This window comes from Pinus tabuliformis, chromosome 3_1, assembly GCF_031772625.1.
Source record: "Pinus tabuliformis cultivar Carrire ecotype Pingquan chromosome 3_1, CPIR1, whole genome shotgun sequence".
Classification (NCBI taxonomy): domain Eukaryota; kingdom Viridiplantae; phylum Streptophyta; class Pinopsida; order Pinales; family Pinaceae; genus Pinus; species Pinus tabuliformis.
Genome location: NC_142301.1, coordinates 341674634 through 341695937, shown reverse-complemented (window position 1 = coordinate 341695937; position 21304 = coordinate 341674634). Strand labels below are relative to the sequence as shown.

The window sequence follows — 21304 nt, the reverse complement described above, 5'->3', positions numbered from 1 at the left end:
ATGAACCCTGAGACCCAAGAGAGAATTTCTAATCTTGAGGCTCAATATAGAGCTCTTCGCAGAGGCGTTCCCTCGGGGGATGTGGAAGCAGACTTCGCTTGGATTCCTGACCCCATTCTTACTAGAGTGCGAGAAAATATCTACGTGCACACCATTGACATTTGGTGGTAGATGAAGACCATTATAGGCCTGACTCTGCAGGAGCAGGTAGAATGATCCAAGGAGGTTGAAAACAAGATTGACAGCCTAACTGAAAAATTTGTGATCTTCGTCGAAGCGGTTCATCACTATCAATTCATAAACCTAGAAGATCCATAGTACACAGTTTTAAAGAAGAAGTCTATGGCTAAGGTCCATATGCCAGTCGACTATTCTCCAAGTATCAAGAAAGAAATGGTAGGGGCCTCATCCATCCGCCCATCCGTCATAGTGCCGCAGGAGGGGATTACTCAGGAACAACCGATTAGTCTAGACGACGACGACCTAGCTACTGCAAATCCAGAATGACTGCTGAGAGATCCTTTTTGTTCCACATCTCCCGTGAGTGTAAGGCCATAGATGAGAATGTGATTGCAAAAATAAAGGCCCACAACTCTATCTGTCCAAGTGTGAGTGAGTCCTCTAGTCCTTTTTTGGATTCTACTGCCAATCAAGTTTCTGTTGGTTTACAGTGCTCTCATCTCAGCAATTCACATTGTTAACAAAACCCAATTTTTTAAAGCCGCATTTTACGTTGGTCAAGTTGATTGCTAGAATAGACAATGTAGTTGGTTCTTGTGACAGAGACACTGTCCCACACAATCCAACCTATGTAAATACCTCCTTTTTACAGTAATATATCTTATCTTATTTACAAAAAAAACTATTGTTGAAAATACCTAGCACTATCTTAAGCAAAGGCTCCTCTTGTATCACTTTTTTCCTCTTATGGCTCTTTACTAGAATTCTTAATCTACCTTCATGACAATATTTTTTGTAGTGAAGAGCACATCTGTTACCATTTTTGAAACCAACAAAGGTTGAACAATCACTAATAAAAACAAGGAAAGATGCAAACCATTATCTATCCACCACTTGTCAAGAACTCAAGCCATTTCATATGATAAAAAAAAACATGTAAAGGATCTCCAAGAGAATGCTCGATAAGCCCAAGAAGAAATTACCCCATTGATTGGATGTAATGAAATCAAAAACTATTTTGTTTTTGTGTACAACATCAACAATGGAATAATCCTTATCTATCCTCCTTCTTCAACCATAATTTTGGTTGAGTTGCTTAATTACTCCAAGGAAAAATCTGAAAATCTTAATAATGTACCAATTAATGAAGTTGCAATAGCCAAGAGATAAAATACATGGACTAGATAGGAAACATTGGTCCCTCCTAACCCTATGAGAAATTTGAAAGGGTCTTCACCAATCAAAGTTGGAGTAAGCCCAAAAATAACAACATCCAAAATGAGAAATGGCACTAAACATACTATACTTCCCAGAATTATAGATATCATGATGCATGATATGTCCCCTCCCAAATATGAAAAAATCACTAGGGTCAAATCATGACAGATGAGAGAAAAAAGAATCACTGGAATTGTATCATGATAGATGAGAGAAAAAAAATCACTGTAATTGTGTTTAGTATTATGTCCCAGTTCGTGAGATTGAGCCCAGACCAAATTCCAAGTAAAGGTGTTATTGCTACTATCAACAAAAATAGACCCATCAAACAAGATCTAAGTAATTGGTTCACCTTATCTGTGACTTTGGAACCACCAACAAAAATGAGGATGAAAAATATGTGCATAAACAATATACTTGCTATTGGAGCTGACATATTAACTAGAAAGGACATATCTTCCCTTGATTTTGCCACATAAGAAACCATTATATTATATGTCAACAATATCTAACCAATTATTGAAAGTATTCCACCCCATTTTCTCAACATTTTTCCTACCATGGAGCATAAATATATCACTTTTGACTTTCCATTCTGAGCATGAATTCTACCCCATTGCTTTAGTAAAAATGCATTCATTGTTGCCAGCAAAAAGAGCCTAAAACAACAGAATTCCCCTATAAATTACCATTGATACTGTAACAGGGATAAATTCCTCTAAAAAATAAGAATGATACTATGAATCAAGTATTTACAACAAATATGATTATCTTTCCTAGATCTTTAGTGGTCTAACTAGATGCATGATCACAAAAGCTAATATATTAAAAATTATTGCTCTCTTATGTTATTTACTTTGTTTGTGGTCCATTTCACTATACTTTTGCACATTAATGCACATCAATTAAGTATGTTATCAGAAATTTCAAAATTCATTGAATAATATTGATTTCTTCGAATCTTGTAAATGAAATAGGAACATTGTCTTTCTTCTTCATAAAAAACATACACTAGGAGAAATACTTGTTGGAAGAGCAAGAATCCTAGATCCAATGCTAGTTCCTGTGATAAGTTAAATTGCACCTCTTATTGTTCCTTGCTCACTTTTGCTAGTTAACTCCTCTGATGATTCATCTTTATTTGTAAGGGTCCTAGTGGTTAAATATTCTTCCATGACCCATTCACCAGGGGCATTTTACACAGTTCCCAAATTGCACCATTCATCAAATCTACTCAATGATTTGCTCAGTGCTTTTTTCATGCTATGAAGATCATGCTTATTTGTAGGGAATATTTTAGGGAAAAAAATTCACTAATTGGCTATTTTTTGGACATTTTCTGGAAAAATATTTGCCCATTTGGTTAAAAATTCACCTATTTCTTACATATATATGATTAAATGGATAATATTTTCCAAACAATTACTAATTTTAATAGTAAACTACATGTCTTTTTTTAATATTCCCTTACATTCTATATGTATGACTTTTAAAACTAGAATAACCACCTATAATACTTTAAATAGGCATAATATTTGAATCCTTAAAGAAAACATTGCTTCTTTGATAAATTTTCTCCCTTGCTTCCAATATCCTTTCTCTTACCAAACATGAAGATATGATAGCGAGAAGCTATCCACCTAACCCCTTTCAAATCCTTCTCAGACATTTGCACTGCTTCTTTAGACTCAAGAGGCCCTAATTGTTGGGTTGTGTTATATTATTTCCACGACTAGCCCACATAGTTAACTGGGGGGATAAAGGGGGGGATGGAGCCCACCCTTCGTTGCGCCGATTGCGCAGGGGGGGGTCATAGGGGGGATGGGGGGCACCCCCCTATCTAGGGGGTTTTAGGGGGGCGAGTATCCCCCCTATATTAGGTTGGGCGTACCTACCTATGGTTTTGTGCATGGTTTTCGCACATTGTTTTGGATGCGATGGTTTTTGGTCCATGGTATTGGATGCTTCGGCATGTATAAATATGTATTGTAACATTGAAAGGAACGTAATGAAAAATCAAGCTGGTAGTCTCAGGTTTGGGATTCAGGGGAGAATCTTTGTGTATATGTGTTATTCTCTCGCATTTTTTATTTTCTATGTTTTAGAATTTGTATGTAGGTAATTTCTATACGGGGTTAAAACCTACATTTGGTATCAAAGTTGTTTTGGCTTCAAGGGGACACCTTTGTTGTTGAGGGATTTCGCTCGGGCCTGTGGTAGACCCTGTTCAGTGGGAGATCTATGAGATCGATTCTGGTGGTGAAAGAAGATGGCGAGCAGTGGAAAGATAGAATCAAGAAATTTAATGGTCAGAGTTTTGAGTTATGGAAACTCAAGATGGAGGATCTGTTGGTGGATAAAGATCAATGGATCGCAGTAGATCTAGGTACTAAACCAACAAGAGTGTCCGATGAAGAATGGAAGAAGTTGGATCGAAAGGAAAAAAGCACAATACGATTGTGTGTCTCAGATTCAGTATTGTTGAATGTATTAGGGGAAGCTACAACTAAGGCTTTGTGGGACAAGTTAGGGACTTTGTACCAATCTATGTCTCTGGTGAATAAATTGTTCCTATGGAAAAAGTTGTATAACCTGAGGATGAAAGATGGAGACTTGGTGGCAGAGCATATGAATGCATTTAATACTGTGGTAAGTCAATTATTATCTGTTGATATTAAAATTTCATATGAAGATAATTGCATCAGTTTGTTGTGTTCTCTACCAGATTCGTGGGATAGTCTAGTTATTGCAATAGGTAGCAATGCCACTGCCTTGCAATTTGATGAAATAGTCTCATCCTTGCTGATGGAGAAGATGAGACAGAAAAATATGGAGAGTCGGAATGGTGATGCCTTGTTTGACCGAGGACAATCTCAGAACAGAAACAAAAACAAGTCATCAAGTGGGAGATCTAAATCTAGAGGGAGATCTAAATCTCCAAGAAAACCTGTAAAGGTGGTGTGCTGGAAATGCGGAAAGGAAGGGCACGACAAAAGGGACTGTAAATCTAAAGCTCTTGATAAACGAAAGGGATCTGATGATGCTCCTTATGCAGAGGCAAAAACCACCTCAGATGAAGGTGGGGATGTGTACTTGGCTTCTTCAAGTACACATGTAGATCATGAGGCATGGTTTATTGACTTAGGTGCATCCTTTCACTTCAATCCCCATAGAGAGTGGTTCTACAAGTATGAGAAATACGATGGTGATAATGTCTTCTTAGGGGATGATAGGAAGGCTAGAATCATTGGTCGCAGAAAAGTAAAGTTGAAGTTGCAAGGTGGAAGGGTTAGAACACTTCTGGGTGTTCGGCATATTCCTGCATTGGCTAGAAATCTGATTTCTGTAAGCAAGTTGGATGGTGCAGGTGTAAAAATAGTGTTCGAGAAGGAAACCTACAATATGGTTTAGGGAGCACTAGTATTGATGCAGGGAGTTCGGATTGGAACTCTGTACAAGCTGCAAGGTAGCACTGTTGTTGATGGGTGCAATAGTTCTGTGGTTCCTGAAAGTGGAGCAGAAAATCTAGTGGTCTTTGGAGAGAAGACCATGTTGTGGCATCAAAGGCTTGGACATATTGGAGAGAAGGGCCTTTGAATACTTCATGGTAAAGGTATGGTAGAAGGTATGAGTAATAGCTCTCTGGATTTTGATTTCTATGAAAATTGTGTATATGGGAAGCAGAATCGAGTGAATTTCCCCTCTGGTGGTAAGAGGACGAAAGTGATATTAGAGCTTGTGCACAGTGATGTGTTTGGACCTGTGATGGTTCCATCACTGGGTAAGTATGTGTATTATGTATCATTTATAGATGACTTCTCATGGAATACATGGATATATTTCCTTAAGAAGAAATCTGAAGTCTTTGACAGGTTTAAAGAATTTAAGGCTCTGGTGGAAAACCAGACAGAGAAGAAGTTAAAGTTGTTGAGGACAAATAATGGTGGAGAGTTTTGCAGTAAGGAATTTGAAGAATTCTATAAGAAGTGTGGCATAGCGTGGCATAAGACTACTCCATACACACCTGAGAAAAATGGAGTTGCATAAAGAATGAACAAGACATTGATGGAAAGGGCAAGAAGCATGCTTAGTGGTGCCGAGTTAGGACAAGAATTTTGGGTAGAGGCGGTGGAGACAGCGTGTTACCTAGTCAATAGATCACCTTCATCAGCGTTGGAGGATAAGACTCCAGAAGAGGTATGGACTGGTAAGAAACCCTCTCTTTCACATCTGAGGGTATTTGGATGTGATGCATATGTACATGTTCCAAAGGAGAAAAGAACCAAGTTGGATAGTAAATCTGAAAAGTGAATCTTTATTGGGTATAAGGATGGTTTAAAGGGTTATAAGCCTTAGAACCTAGTAACAAGGAAGGTTTTGTACAGCCGAGATGTGGTGTTCAAAGAGGTGAAAGATGTTATTAAACATGAAGTCCAACCAAAGGAACTTGAGAAGATAGAGTTTGAGCTTAAGGAGGAAGAATCAGACTCTATAGCAGAGGAGGAATCAGAAGATGAAGAGCTGCAAACTCTAGGTGTGAGTTGATCAATTTGAGAAAGAAGGAAACCGGAAAGGTATAGTCCATCTGCTTTCTATTCAAATTTTTCTTTATCTATTACTGATGATGATCCTATAACTATGAAGGAAGCAGTAGATTTAGAGGATGGCACACTCTGGAAAGAGGCCATGGTTGATGAAATGGCATCTTTTCACAAAAATGAGGCTTGGGATCTAGTGGAGTTGTCCACTGGAAGGAAATCCATTGGTAGCAAATGGGTGTTCAAGAAGAAGGCAAATGCAGAAGGAAAGGTGGAGAAATACAAAGCTTGATTGGTAGCAAAAGTTTACTCCTAGGTGTCGGGAATTGATTTTGGTGATATTTATCTCTTGTTGCCAATGTAGCTTCTATTAGATTACTTTTATCTGTTGTTGCTACTTTTGATTTTGAGGTAGAACAAATGGATGTGAAGACAAAATTTCTTCACTGGGATCTAGAAGAAGAGATCTACATGAAGAAACCTGAAGGTTTTACGGTGAAGGGTAAGAAAGAACTGGTATGCAAGTTAAAAAAGTCTTTGTATGGGTTAAAATAGTAACCAAGGATGTGGTATCAGAAATTTGATACATTTATACGGGGACTTGGCTTCACCAGAAGCAAAGCATATCATTGTGTGTATTTTAAATTAATTGGTGACCATGTTATTTATCTAGTCTTGTATGTGGATGATATGTTGCTGGTTGGAAATGACAAAGAAATTATCCAGGATTTGAAGACCCAATTGTCCTCCAAATTCAACATGAAAGATCTTGGTGCTACAAACTATATTTTAGGCATGGAAATTAAAAGAGATCGGGAAAAGAGGAACCTCTGGTTAAACCAGAGGAAGTATGTTGATACAATACTGCAAAGGTTTAATATGCAAGATAGTAAACCGTTGAAGTTCCTATTCCTGTAGGTATAAAGTTATCTGCAGAACAGTGTCCCAAGACACAAGAAGAGGAAGAGGACATGTCCTGTGTTCCATATGCAAGTGAAATCGGTAGTCTGATGTATGCGATGGTTTGTACTAGACCAGACATTGCACATGCAGTGGGAGTATTGAGTAGGTTTATGTCAAAACCAGGGAAGGAGCATTGGACAGCAATGAAGCGTGTTTTTAGGTATTTTCATGGCACTAGTGATTATGGTTTGTGCTACCAAGGAAGACCATGATTGGACAGAGTGTTGGATATTTGTGGCTTTGTTGATGCAGACTGGGCTGGAGATCTGGATCAGAGAAGATCTACAAGTGGGTATGTGTTTAACCTATTTGGAGGTACAGTCAGTTGGATGAGTAAGAACAATATGTAGTGGCACTATCAACTACAGTGGCAGAATACATGGCAACCACCCATGCAAGCAAGGAAGCAGTTTGGTTGCAAAGATTGTGTTCAAGTATGGGGTTAGTACAGGGAGCTATAAGGATAGACTAGACAGGCAAAGTGCAATTTTCTTGGAAAAGAACCCTGCTTATCATTCAAAGACAAAGCCATTGATGTCTAGTATCACTTTGTGAGGGATATGATAGAAGACAAAAAGATGTTTCTGGTAAAGGCAGACACTTTGAAGAATACTGCAGATGCATTGACAAAATTGTGAGCTCTGGGAAGTTCTCTTGGTGTAGAGAAACAATGGGCATTTCAGGGTTGGATAAATTACTAAGCTCTCCTGTGGCCCCCTGTGGAAAGAAAACAACAAGTGGGAGAATGTTGGGTTGTGTTATATTATTTCCACATAGTTAACTGGGGTGTTAGAGGGGGGGCGGAACCCCCCCTTCGTTGCACCAATTACGCAGCAAGGGGGTCACGAGGGGGCGTAAGCCCCCCTGTCCAGGGGGTTTGAGGGGGGTGGGTAGCCCCCCTCTACAAGGTCTGGGGCAGTGACCTAGGCAAAAAAAAATTGGACCTTATATTAGGTTGGGCAGACCTACCTATGGTTTTGTGCATGGTTTTTGCACATGGTTTTGGACGTGATGGTTTTCGGTCCATGGTATTGGATGCTTCGGCATGTATAAATCGTATTGTAACATTGAAAGGAACATAATGAAAAATCAAGATGGTAGTCCCAGTTTTGGGATCCAGGGGAAATCTCTGTGTATATGTGTTTTATGTGTTATGCTCTTGCATTGTTTATTTTCTATGTTTTAGAATTCGCATGTAGGTAATTTCTGTACAGGGTTAAAACCTACACTAATAACCACATTTATTTCCTCTTGCTTCACTATCATTCACTGTCGTGCGTCTAATGCATTTTTTATCCTTCTTCCCACTATTTGATTTCATGAGAGCACACTAATGTTGTATTTGATGATGGGTGAAATTTAGTGTTAGCTTACAAATCAATTCAATGGATGTCAAATGGAATTCCAATATTCATAGCTCCCTTGTACATTGTAAACTACCTTATGCAAAGGCTTGGCTCGCAAATGGGATCAAAATAAATTCAAGGGTGATTTGTATGCACTATTATATATTGGTTGACAATCAATCTGAAGATAAAGAGACCAACTGCTAACATGTAATGTATTTTGGATAAGTCACAAATTTGAAAGGTAAATTGCAATTGGCTTAGTTGTAGGTCGCCATCACAAATTGCAAAAACAAGGTAGGGTGTATTTTTTTGTAATCTATGATGGTGATGTGCGATAAGGGAGGTAAGTCGTGTTTCCAACATGTGATTATGCCAAATTTTATGCAAAAGCATTAGTCACATATCACAATTGCAAGGCACAAAGCCAAATGAGGACGGGTTCCATTGAAAATTGAGCTAGTGATTTATGATGAAGGGGGTCATAAGTCGCATTTGGAATCTACAACAAGTCACAGGTTACTGCGATACATTTGTACCTTATTTTAGTAAGAAATTACCTTTACAGTGATAACCATTATAAGACCAGTTGTCTCTATGCCTCCTTGTTTTGTGCTTGTTTCCAAGTATCACCACTCATATAATAAACATGGCTTTTAGTTCTTCACATTCATCTCCTTCACATGAAGACCTTTGTAGGGATGATTCTAGAAATGCATAAAATTCCAATAACCTCCGATGGATTCCTATTGGATACCATTTCTGTTCACACAGAGACATGATAAATCCATCCTCCTTCCATAAACGTATCACTATAATGCTAATAAATGATTTTGGAAATCAAATCCTTCTTCAAGCAATTTTACAGTAAATTTACTAATGTATTGATACTAAAGCAAGAAAACCTGTGCAATACACATGACCTCATCACCTGGGATCTCTGATGTGATTTCTAGATTATTCTCACATCCTTTTACCTTTCCTCCCGCTATAGGAAATCGCCTTGAATCATAGTAGATTGAGAGGACGACCTTCCAATTACGAGTTGAAATGCGATTAGAAATTTCTGATTTGTGGTGAGGTTTTTGAGTGGCAAGTCATGATCACAAGTCACACTTGCAAACTCATTGTATTTTTCAAATGTGATGTGCGATTTTTTAATTTGTGAAGTTCCAACTTGACCTATGCTACTTCAAGAAATCCTTTGCAAGTATCCTCAAAATCAACCATTGCACATGATGATTCCAACCCAATTTCTACAAATGGATCCATAAGACTTTGCCTCTAAGTTTCCTGAAAATATATCATTACTTAAATAAAATAAAGAATTATCCTATATAGCATTACATTAGTGTATTTTCTTGGACAATCTACACTTTTTCACCAAGAATTCTAAATAATCAATCGTTGCTAGACTGTATAGCTTCTCATCTTCTGTTTTCTTTAGTAGGTGGCCTTTATCAGCTTCCAATATGTTTGTATACCATTTTTGCATTGAAGCTTGCATACGCTCAATACAGACATTCATAAGAGGATCCATTACACCAATTTCAACACATACTTGAGCTAAATAATTGTCTACAGCCAGACCTAAAAGGAGATCTTGGTACTTAAAAACCCATCCTGTTACCTTCAAAATCTCAATGTTTGACAACTCATTTTCTCTATCACTCAATAACCTAAGCATTTGAATGAATCTCTCAACATAAATACACACTGTAAGTTGAAATATTTCATATCTTTGAGGAAACCAGGTTGGCACAAAATCATAGATATCAGGGAGCTCCTCTACAACCATGCGTGCCTCTTCTTATGCAGCCTTCAAATCTTCTGCAACCATGCATGCCTCTTCTAATGCAACCTTCAAATCCTCAAAGCAATCTTTGAGAGAAAATTGTCAAAGTAGGCCTCAACAGATTTCATGATCTCCTCATAACATTTGTCTTTTGTAGTACTCTCCCTAGCCATTCATTCGCTCATGGGCTAAACCTCCTGAAGATGATGATGAAAACAATGGCCTTTTTTTTGTGATTCTTTGATGGTTTGTTATTGAAATTATTTCTCCTACACCCTCAACTTCATCCACTTCCTATGCTAGTTGTTGATTAAGAATCTCCTTAATGCATGTACCAAAATGTGAGGATTGTTAGGTCCCTATAATACTAGTGTATTCCCCCATTATTATTGTCATTGTATCCCTTATTGTTATTGTTGTGCCCATGTTGTCCCCATATTATTATTATTGTGCCCCATAGAAGCCCACTATTGTTATTGTTGTGCCCTTACATTATTGTTGTTATGTCAGCTCTAATTATATTGTGACCCCTTAGACTCCTATATATAGAAAGGAGGTTTTGTCATTTGAATTATCAAAGAATTGTTCATTTATGTAATGTAAAGGAGGTTTCCCCTTGAAGAGGTTAATTTTTAATTCGTTGATCTATCTCTTCTTCTATTTTGTGAGCTGGTTGCATAACATTTGGTATTAGAGCTTTGGATTGTAGGGTTCCGCTGCTTCAAACAAGTCCTTGTGGAATTTTTGCTATAACTTTCTTTCTACGAAGATTCAAAAGCTAAAAAAAACCCATTTGAGAAGAAATCTTGACGAATTTCGTCTCCAAATTTCAGATTTTGTCTCACTATATTTTCAGAGATATGATCCAAGGATGTTGGGGTTTTGGCAGGCTCTCGAATTCCATCTCAAACAGGTAACCTTGGGAAAATTATCATAACGTTCGCTCTTAGAAATCAGATTCGAATTTCATAAAACGTGACATAAATAGCACTGAATTTAGTTTTTTGGGTATCATTTTCAGATCCAAAGGTCAAAACTGTGATACGTGGAACTTTGTACAAGTTCGCTCTACTGCACTAGTCCATAATCAGGCCATTGTGGGAGATTGGGCATAACTCTTTCTTGGAGAATCCAATATCGATCAGAATTATGGGGTTGGAAAGAGGACTCAGAGGGATACTACAAGACAAAATCTTAGACCTTGAGGATCCAAAATTACAGAGATACAACAAATTCAATATCGAGCTCCTTCAAAGAGAAAACAAAGGTGTGTATTTTTTTTAAATTTTCATAAGTTTTGTTTGAAAAAATAATTTGAAGTGATTCAAAGGGCATAGTGAAGCATAATAATCATTAATTGATTCCCCAAATAAATAAAATGGAAACACCTAGTAAGCAACCCAGAATTTCTACTATGATGCATGAAGAAGAAGAAATGCAACATGATATATCAAAATGACGAGACCAAGTGCAACAATTTTCGCTCTCACAAAGAGTAACCAAAAATGAAATGGTAGCTAAGATGGATGGTTTGAAAAATAACTTAAAATCATACATGGAAGGATTGAAGAATGGCATGAAAGCTAATATGGATGACATGAAATATAATATGGAAGATTTTAAAAATGGTTTAAAAGTAGACATGGAAGGTTTCAAGGAAGGTTTGACAAGGTTGCGACAAGAAATTCTTCCTAATGGCGAAAATGTATTAGATGAAACTCATGATGAGAAAAAATAATTGTTAATCATGATTTCGTAGACTCTAACATTGGATCGAAGACCCACCATGTTCCAAAGATCGATATGAGGAAGTTTGATAGCAAGGATCCCGTATAATGGATACTACAGATGGAGCAATATTTCAATCTCCATAATGTGCAAAACACACAAAAGGTACACGTTGCAACTTTATATTTGGAACCTAATCAGTTTATATGGTATTGATGCATTTGCTTTCGTAAAAAAATTGTCACTTGGTCAATTTTTATGGAAGAAATGATAGTACATTATGAGCATACAAAGAGCAACACCTTGTTCAGTCAATTGATAATTCTCAAACAAAAGGGTGCAATGGTGGAGCACATTGAGGACTTCCAAACATTGAATATAAAGGTAAATGATATTCCAAAGGAGCATAGGATTGATGTGTTCATAGGGACTTTAAAGGATAACATCCAACATGAGGTTCACCTTTGGGAACCTGATTCAATGGAAAAGGAATCCAAGTTAGCAAGAAAAATTGAAAGAAAATTTATGGCAACAAGGAAGCTTACCACTCACAACTATAAATATGGAAGCGTTGTTGTCCCTAGCCTTCCACAACCTACAAGGTTGACACCACAACAATTGGAAGAAAAAATAGCAAAAGGGATTTGTTATAGTTGTGATAGAAAATACACTAAAGGTCATAAGTGTGCTAAGAAGAAATTATTTTACATAGATTGTGAAGAGGAGGAAGAAAAGGAACAAGAAACGTCAAAAGAAGAGGATATACACCAGGAACCAACTCTAGAGAAACAAGAAATGAATCTGACCATATCTTGTAATGCATTGGTAGGAATTACCGCTCCTCAAACTCTCAAGATAGAAGGACATATCAAGAAGGAAAAAGTAATAGTGTTGATTGATTCAGGTAGTACCCATAATTTTACTCATTGTAAGATAGCCAAGGAATTGAATTGCTTCCTATATCCAGCGCTAGAGTGTCAAGTGATGGTTGAAAATGGAGGAACCATAAATTTCTTTGGAAAGCACAATAATATCAAGTTATCCATGGGAGAATATGTATTGAATAGTGCAATGATTTCCGTTCCAATGGGTGGTGTTGATGTTGTACTAGGAGTCTAATGGCTACAATATTTGGGTACAATATCTTTAAATTTTCAATAATGTTTCTTGATTTTTTTTTGGGAAGGAAAGGAAGTTGAATTAAGGGGTATCAAAGGGAAACCGGGAAAGATAATCATCTCTAATGGCATGACAAATCTTCTAAATAAAGAACAACGGGGCATAATTGCACAATTATGTTCACTAGAGTTTCCCACATCGAAATCATCTATTTCTCTAGATATCCAAAAAGTCTTAGACAATCATTCCAAGGTATTTGAGACTCCCAAAGGCCTCCTACCCATTCATGATCATGACCATGCTATTCATTTGATTCCAGAAGTGTTCCTCCAAACATCAAGCCTTATAGATATCCCTATGCCCAAAATAGTGAAATTGAACGTATGGTTGGAGAAATGCTAGAGGCTGGTATAATTCAACCTAGTCAAAGTTCTTTCTCTGCTCCAATAGTATTGGTGCACATGAAGGATGGATCATGGCGCATGTGTCTGAATTATAAGGAGATCAATAAGATCACTATTATAAATAAATTTCCCATTCTAGTCATTGATGAATTATTGGATGAATTACATGGAGCAATTTACTTCACCAAGTTGGATCTTCGTTCAGGATATCATCAAATCAAAATGAATACTAAAGACATTCCAAAAATAGAATTTAGAACTCATGAGGGTCATTATGAATTATTGGTCATTCCTTTTGGCCTTACTAATTCACCTTCTACATTTCAAGGTTTGATGAATTCCATTTTCAAACCCTTTCTTATAAAATTTGTGTTAGTATTTTTTGTTGATATACTAATCTACAACAAATCTTGGAAGGAACACGTTCAACATCTTGACAGGGTGCTCAAACTATTGGAGGAGAAACAATTATATGCAAAAACCTCCAAATATTTCTTTGGAGTACAGGAGGTGGAATCCTAGTCATATTATATCTCATGAAGGTGTTAAGGTAATAGCAAAATTAAATCCATTAAGGAATGGAAAATCCCCACATCCATAAAGCATCTACGAGGATTTCTCGCGTTGACAGGGTATTATCACAAGTTTGTTAATAATTGTGGGAGAATAGCAGCACCTTTAACAACATTACTGAATAAAGATGCATTTTCTTGGATTCGAGAAGCAACGATGGCCTTTGAATATCTTAAAAAGGCACTATGCCAAGCACCAGTATTAGCTACGCCAGACTTCACAAAAACCTTTATTGTGGAATGTGATGCCTCAAGAAATGGAATTGGTATTGTTTTAATGCAAGAAGGAAGACCCATTTCTTTTGAAATTCGTTCAATCAAAGGAAAGTATTTACACAAATCTATTTATGAGAAGGAAATGTTGGAAATATTAAATGCACTTAAGAAATGGTGACCTTACATAATGGGAATACACTTCAAGGTAAAAATGGATCATGATAGCCTTAAATACTTCTTAGAACAAATATTATCTTCATAAGAGCAATAAAAATGGGTCGCAAAGATGTTGGGTTATGACTTTGAATCTACAAAAAAGGGAAGAAAAATGTTGTTGCAGATGCACTGTCAAGAAAGGATGAGGAAGTGGAAACATTTCTTTGTGCCATTTTTATGAAACCACATTGGATAAGCGAAGCAAGGAATGAATGGAAGAGTGATGACGAAGTGTGGGCACCATTCAAAAGTTGCAGCAAGATCCCAGTACATCTGACACATTTAGCTGGGAAAATGATTCGTTATGGTAAAAGGATCGCTTATACCTCTGTAAGAATTCCCAACTTAAACAAAATATTCTTCTGGAATAGCACACCTCTCCATTAGGAGGGCACTCAATATTTTTAAAAACTTACGATAGGGTTAAGAAGGAATTTTTTTGGGATGGCCTTAAATCTGATATCCAAAAGTTTGTGGCAGAATGTTTGGTTTTCCAACAAAATAAAGTTGAAACAATTAAGACCCCAGGTCTGTTACAACCTTTATCCATTCCAAGTCAACGTTGGGAGGAGGTTTCAATAGATTTTATCACATGTCTACCCAAGTTCGAAAGAAAGAGTGTCATCATGGTGGTAGTTGATAGACTTACCAAATATGCACACTTTTGTGCATTTTCTCATCCATTTAAATCAAATGCAGTTGCTACTACATTTATGGAGACAATACAAAAGCTACATGGAAACCCAAAGATTATTGTAAGTGACAGAGATCCCATTTTCACTAGAAATTTTTGGACGGAATTATTTTCTTGTCCGGGTACTCATTTAGCTCATAGCTCATCTTGTCATCCTCAATCTGATGGGAAAACAAAGATAGTGAAGAAATGTTTGGAAGGATACCTTCGTTGCTTTGTAACTAATAAACAAACATAATGGGTCAAGTGGTTGCCTCTGGTTGAATGGTGGTATAACACTTCCTTCCATACTGCAAAAAAAATGACCCCATTTATGGCACTTTATGGATATCGTCCACCGTACATCACATCATCTTTAAAAGAAAATTCTAAGGTTCAAGCAGTGGAAGATAAAATCGAGCATCAACAACAAGTTCTCCAAATCTTAAAGGATAACCTCACTTTGGCATGGAATAGAATGAAACAACAGGCAGATCAACATCACTGTGAAAGTCTAAGTTTTCATGTAGGTGACTGGGTATTTCTACTACTACAACCATACAAACAAATGTCCCTCAAGCAAGATAAGAAGGATAATAGATTAGCACCAAATTATTATGGTCTGTAGAAGGTGTTGCAAAATATTGGTACTATGGCATACAAATTTGAGCTTCCTGCATCTTCCCATGTGCACCCAGTTTTCCATGTTTCATGCTTAAATAAGGTTATAGGTGTCAAGCTCCCAGTTCAAACAATATTGCCAGAACTTAACGAGGAAGGAAAAATCATATTGGAACTTGAAGCAATCATAGAAATAAGAAATCGACAGCTATGAAATCAATCAATTTCATATTATCTCATCAAGTGGAAGAATTTACTCGCTGAAGATTCCATAATGTGGGAGGATGATGATTTTATACAGAAACATCCATAACTACTCAAACGTTGAGGAAAATACTTTTTTGAAGGAGAGGGGCATGTTAGGCCCCTATAATACTAGTGTGTTCCCCCATTATTATTGTAAACTTAGCCCTTATTTTTATTGTTGTGCCCATGTTGTCCCCATATTGTTATTATTGTGCCCCATGGAAGCCCACTATTGTTATTGTTGCATCCTTACATTATTATTTTTATGTCGGCTCTGATTATATTGTGACCCCTTAGAATCCTATATATGGAAAGGAGGTTTTGTCATTTGAATCATCTAGTAATTGTTCATTTATGTAATGTAAAGGAGGTTACCCCCTCAAAGAGGCTAATTTTGAAGTCGTTGATATATCTGTTCTTCTATTTTGTGAGTTGGTTGCATAACAAGGACTTTCCTTGGTGAGCTTAAAGAAATTTAATATGTCTCCCCAAATTTCCCCTATGTACTATATACATTCTCAAAGTACTTTCTCATCTTTCCAACCTCTTCATTGTGAGAAGAGTCTGCAATTAAATAAAACCTCCTTTTTCCATCAAGCACAATCAATATCTCGAAAGTGTGAATCATTCCTTTATCATCATTCAGAGAGTCCCTTTCTTTGGATGTTTCAAAAAAAAAAATATCATCTCCTCTACATAATTTAGAGTTGTGTTGAAATTGTTGTTGTCAATACTAATAAGTTTAGTTTTATCATGATTTTCAACCAATGTCTGGTATTCCCGACACAAATTGTTAATGAGAACACAATTTTCAAATTCCTTTTTGGGGATCGTCTTCAACTCGAATAGAGCCACCAATCTGCCATCAAGGTCCCCCACCAAATCAAGCTTATCAATTCATGCTAGTAAACAATGACCAAAAGACACCATGAGCTTGGAGGCACATTAATCTTACTTATTCAACTTACAAAAATCAACCTCAATAAGCATATTCCCAAGGATATATGATTAATACTTTCAACACAATGTATCTTATGCAAGTTGGGCTATGATGAGGGGTTATTGCGAGAACAAGCTATAGTGAAGATTAAATAATGGAGGTCATTTGATAATGATAGGACCATTTTAAAAGGACATGACACGACATAGAAAGCTATGAAAACTGGCAAAAGCAATGGGAACCTAAAATTCTACATGCATAGGGTAAAAATTTAGGGTGGTGTTGTAGCAACAACAACAAGTTCACAATATTGTCTTCTTCAACTCTCCTTCATCACTTATAGGTTTGGATGAGAATTTTCATGAGTGTAGCATGGAATGTATGGAAATTAAATGGTTCAAGGGATGAATAAAATGTGAGTAGTCAATTTGAATTTTCTTGAAGAAAATGCATGAGAAAATAGATGGTTCAAATTCTTATGGGGATGGAGTTTCATGCACTCATCATACTTGTACTCAACTCCTATGCGCTTGTAACCAAGGAAGGTGGAATTCCCCACCAACCACCTCCTTCATTCAACGATTGGTGGAGAGGTTTTATTAAAACACATCGTAAAAAGGTGAAGTTAAATATGAGGAACTTATGAAACTTAGGATTATTTTTCACCTCTTGGATCCACCTTCCTCTTCCCCTTTAGCAGACTCATAACCCCTCTCTGGCTCTTCAAAACTAGCCTTTAACATTTATATCAAATTTTGAAATATATTTACATATATTGAATATACACTGTTAAATCCACCTCATGGTATCTATAAAACATATATATTAAAAATAATTTCCTAGCCATCAACTAGTTAGGCCTTGACTTTAACCTTTGTATTATAAATTCATACAAAATATTTACATATTAGGTCAATTTATATGGCTTTGCTCCCATTATTATATCCACGTACTTACAATTTGATCGTAAACATGGAAAGGGTTAAAACTAGGATATTACATTAAGAGGGATTAAATATTTTGACATGCAAATTTTGTTATCATTTAAAATTGTTCCAAGATGGTTAGAATTTATAGAATTGAGATTTCAATAACCCAAAACTTATAGAGATACAAATATGTCTAAATATTTTTTAAAATATTATTATTTTTATTTTTAATCATTTATTAATCTCTACAATTTTTTTTTATATATTTGTAAATTATGCTTCTCTTTTTTTCCTCTAATCTCTCTACATAAAATCTCATATCTATCTTCCATGTATATATATAAAAAATTATTATATCTATATCTCAACATATAGTATTGCTATTATTTATTATTATTTATTATAAGTATTGTAATTTTGTTCTCAACTTTAATATGTAGTGAAATCAAATTTAACTATATGAAAATATATTTATTTTATACTATTTTATATTTATATTTATATTTAATCATTACTAATATTATTAATAACAATTTTTATAAATATTCTAATTTTGTAAAATCAAATTTATATATAAAATAATATTAAAAATTAATAAGATATAATCAATATATTATTATTCAATATATTTTATATATAATAATTTTCAACTTGTTAAATAAAAAATAATTAATAATTCACCTATAACTGTATTCTTTTTATATAATTATATTTACTATTATTATTTTTACAAATTATTTTATATGCTTAGTGTTTTAAATTTTACACTTTACAATAATCTCAATATTACTTAACATCTCTTTCTTACTAGATTATAAAAGCATTAAAATACAATTCTCATCATAACTAATTTTACAAAATTATAATTAATCATATTTTTATGACTTTCAATATTTTCAACTTAATAACACTTCTCCATATGTTGCCAAGAGATTGGATCACTTTCTGATCCACGAACAGTTGCTGGGACGACTTGGGGATGTTCGCACTATAACCAACAGCAATTTCATTTCCGAGCATAGGCCTATCTCACTTCAATGGAGGAAAATTGGCATTTGCACGGGCATCCCCTTCCAATTCAACCGATCATGGTTAGAGGATCCGGAATTTAACAAGTTAGTACTGGAGACTTGGGGTTGACAATGTGTTCCTGGCACTTCCCCCATGGTTAATATTCTTGATAAATTGGACTCCCTTCATGGGAATGTCAAACACTGGCAGAAACAAAAGTATAAGGACCTTAAGAAGGAACTTATTGACATATAAAATGAAATGGACTTGCTTCTGCCCAAAATTTCCTCCCATTGTCTTTCTGCGGAGATTCGACTCCGCATTCATGCACTTGAACTTCGTAAGAAGAATCTTCTTTCTATCGATGAATCGACATGGCGATTGAAAAGTAGGGCAACCTGTATAAAGGAAGGAGATCGCAATACTAGATTCTTTCACTAGTATGCAAATCACTGTCGCAATATTAACTCCATCTGGGAGATTATGGATGAGGACGGACATATTCATCAATCACAAGAAGGGATTTGCAATGCTATTGTACAATACTTTCAAAAGGCATATGGCAAGAATGACAATCATTGCTGAGGAACTAATATGGGGGATTGATCCTTATTCGATTATGTATGAGGCAGAACAAAATGATGAATTCTTCAAGGAAGTCACGGAAGAAGAATTACTGGGTGTGCTTAAATCATTTAAGGGTGACAAAAGCTCAGGTCCTAATGGATGGACGATAGAACTTTTCACCCATTTTTTTGAACTCCTTAAAGGAGATTTGTTGGACATGGTGGAAGAGTCTAGGACCATGGGCTTCATACATCACCATATCAAATCTACATATATCACCCTCATTCCTAAGAACAACACTACAAAATGTTTCTCTGAATACAGGCCTATATCCCTGTGCAGTCTTATATATAAAGTTATATCAAAGACCATTGCTGGTAGAATGCGTAGTACTCTTTTGCGCCATATTACACTAGAACAGCATGGTTTTCTCCAGAATAGGCTCATCCATGATTCTATTGCAAATACACAGGAGAGCATGCACACGATACACACCAAGCATCTAAATACTGTTATTTTTTAGATTGACCTGCAGAAGGCATATGACTGCCTAGATTGGGGCTTTCTTCGGTGTATCCTCATCAAAATTGGACTAAGACCTAGATGTATAGACTGGATAATGGCTTGTGTGGATAATGTTAACTACGTTCTTATCATAAATGGTTATCCAACAAAATATTTTCGTGTTGCTCGAGGGTTGCGTCAGGGATGCTCACTCTCTCCCTCTTCTCTTCATCCTAGTCATGGATTGCTTAAGCCTGCACATAAAAATAGTGGTTCTGGAGGAACAATTTCGACCACTGAAGATGGGAAGCAACATCAACATCTCACATAATCTTTTTGTCGACGATATTCTTATCATGGGTATTCTCTGTCATTTTTCTTGGTTATGTCTCTTTCACATCTTCAATAAATTCACAAATGCTTCTGGCCTGCACATGAATATTAATAAATTTGTCTTATATCATGGAAATTGCGACATGGAGATTATTTCATATATTAAAGGGTTATTTGGCATTAAGGCAATGTCAATACAAAATGGAATGAAATACCTAGGATATCGTATCAAACCCTGTTGCTACAGAATTGTTGATTGGCAATGGATTGTTGACCGTTTTTTCAAAAGGATATCTGGGTGGGAGTTTAGGTGCCTGTCACTGGGGGGGCGGGTCGTTCTCACCCAAGTGGTTTTGTCTCAGATGGGGGTTTATTGGGCCCACTTATACTACATTCCTCCATCCATTATAAAAGGTCTAAATCGCTTAATGGAAAATTTCATCTAGGGGGGGAACCATAAAAGAAAAAAATATCACTTGACCAAACTATCCAACATCACCTTCCCCAAGGATATGGGTGGATGGGGTATCATGGACCTCTGTAGATTTGGCGGAACACTGTTGATGAAATCCCTTTGGAGGGGTTTATTTGCAGCTGGTACATGGAGTAAGATCATACATCATAAGTATCACAAGCATAAAGATTTCAGTTTTTGGTACAGGAAAGGCACCATTGGCATCAAACAGGGATCAACCTTCTGGCAAAGCTTTCTGTAAATGGAAAAATTATTTTTTCAACATCTTGCATGGAAATTTCAATCGGGAAACTGTATCCTTATTGGAATCGACCCAATCCTGGGTGCTGGAGAGGAATGCTCCATCTCTGCAAGCATCATACACCACCTTAATGGACATGGAGTATATTTCTGGGGTCAAGTCATAAATGATTGGCAGGGTCCACTTCCCATTTGGAAAGAGGCACATACTCTCGGTTTCAATGGTCATATGGCACTGGAGTGGAATAAGATTATTTCTGCTATAAAACACATTGGCATTTGCCACACAGGAACCCAGGATTCAATCACTTGGACGGGAAAGATGGATGTTGATAATATCATTGTGGCTGACACATATTCAACTCTTTCCAGATTGGCTGCTAGTCAAGGGGAACACCAATTTCTATTTGCCTTTTGGAAAACTAAGATTCCAACTAAAATTATCATCTTCTCATGGTTGGTCTACCACA

General features: G+C 36.3%; 1 pseudogene; it reads right to left on the bottom strand.

Moving 5' to 3' along the window:
- Nucleotides 1–9529: 9529 nt before the first annotated feature.
- On the bottom strand, nucleotides 9530–17518 carry LOC149187125 (exocyst complex component SEC6-like; annotated as a pseudogene).
- Between the last annotated feature and the right edge of the window lie 3786 nt (nucleotides 17519–21304).